The sequence below is a fragment of the Aplysia californica genome, unplaced genomic scaffold (genome assembly GCF_000002075.1).
Source record: "Aplysia californica isolate F4 #8 unplaced genomic scaffold, AplCal3.0 scaffold00032, whole genome shotgun sequence".
Taxonomy (NCBI): domain Eukaryota; kingdom Metazoa; phylum Mollusca; class Gastropoda; order Aplysiida; family Aplysiidae; genus Aplysia; species Aplysia californica.
In genome coordinates this window covers 1,550,983-1,552,753 of record NW_004797302.1, presented here as the reverse complement: position 1 = coordinate 1,552,753, position 1,771 = coordinate 1,550,983, and positions in this window count along the sequence as shown.

Sequence of the window (1,771 nt, the reverse complement as noted above, 5' to 3'; positions counted from 1 at the left end):
TATGGCATGGTATGGTACGGTATAGTATGGTATGGCATGGTATGGTACGGTATAGTATAGTATGGCATGGTATGGTACGGTATAGTATGGTATGGCATGGTATGGTACGGTATAGTATGGTATGGCATGGTATGGTATTTCCTTTGAACTTAAGTCCAGAATTGTCTACTGGGGATTCGAAAGAGGGACATTCGCTCTGTAGTCCAGCATGACACTAACTAAGCTGACGGTGCGACTCAATCGCGCCTTTTTGCGTGCAAGGCAAAAGACCTAACCATTACGCTACGGAAGCCGGTATTTTAGCAACAGGTGTAAGGAATTTTAAACATGCTCATCGTTACAGACAAGTGTTTGTTTGTTTGTTTTGTAAAGTTTTACGGCGCTCGCAACTGAAAAATTAAGGTCATATGAGCGCGCGGAACACGTTAAACAATTTCAGTTGGTAGGAAATTTTGAATTTTGTCCGGGTGGCTGCCGAAGCCTACTCTTATCGATGTTACACCACCAAGGGATCTTTAACGTGCACACCTTGCAGACGGGCCCTCCGAGATTTTTCGCCCTTGTCCGAGAAGGCCAGATGTAGATATTTCCTACCAGAAGATCAGGGTTGTGGCTGAAAGACAGCAGTAAGAAGAAGCTAAGGAGTAGCAGTAGAAAGGTTGTAGAAAGAATCAAGAGCCCAGAGGAGGGGGCAATGGAGGTGAGGGGTGGGGGCAGAAAGAGGAGACGAAAGCAGACGACAGAGCATTGCAAGAGAGCAGGAAAGGAGGTGAACGGAGACAAATTTAGAGAAGGAAATTTTTCGGTTACTACTTGGATTCGAACCCGGGACCTTTGAATGAGAGGCCACCACCTTAACTTATAAGCCACGAGAGCCTCACCCCCCCCCTACAGAACATGATCTTTCCTTTAATAAAAATGACAAATAATAAACAACAGTTGTATTGCGCATATCTCAGCTTGATAGCAAGCTCTCTGTGCTTTACACTATATCTTTACCCCAGCAGACAATAGAACACTCAGAAACATTCTCAGCTGTCCGGGAAGCATACAGTGCAAGCAGCTGATTAAGCGCTCAAACACTAACAGACTGACAAGATGTTTATAGCTGGGCACCCATTCTCATCTAGGTGAAGTGAGGAAAGTTCGTGTAAAGTGTCTTTCCCAAGGACACAAGGTTGGGCCCCAGACGGGATTCGAACCCACGACATTACGGTTGCAAGTCTGAAAGCCCAACTACTAGGCCACCCTTTTGTGTGGTTAAGCTGGTTTATAGGGAGTGCCCATTACCGTGATTGGGTCTGGTCGTCGGGTCGGGGTCGTTTTCTGGTGGTTTCAGTTCACACTACAATCACGCCGCGAGAAATGATCGCTTGTGCAGGTGATGGGACCGTGGCCGTAAGAGCACGTCCGACTGTACCTTCCTATCGGTTGTCGATCGGTTTGTCAATGTGCCACGATGGCCGCTTTGCGCCCTCAATTTGGCTAGCTTTGACTATCAAATCGACCAGACCCGATCCGATCGCGCTAGTGGGCACCCCCTATTAGCGATAGGAAAGAACAGTCGGACGTACTCTAACGGCCACGGTCACATCACCTGTACAAGCAATCGTTTCTCACTCACCCTCTAGATTTGTCTATACCGGCTCTGTCCAAAGTATGTCCGTCTGTCTGAGACAACCACATTTGTGAGGCATCGTGGTCAATTCAGGCGCTCGACCAAATAAAGAAATCGAAGAAACAGGCATTTTCCCGCCGGTATGGCAATTTT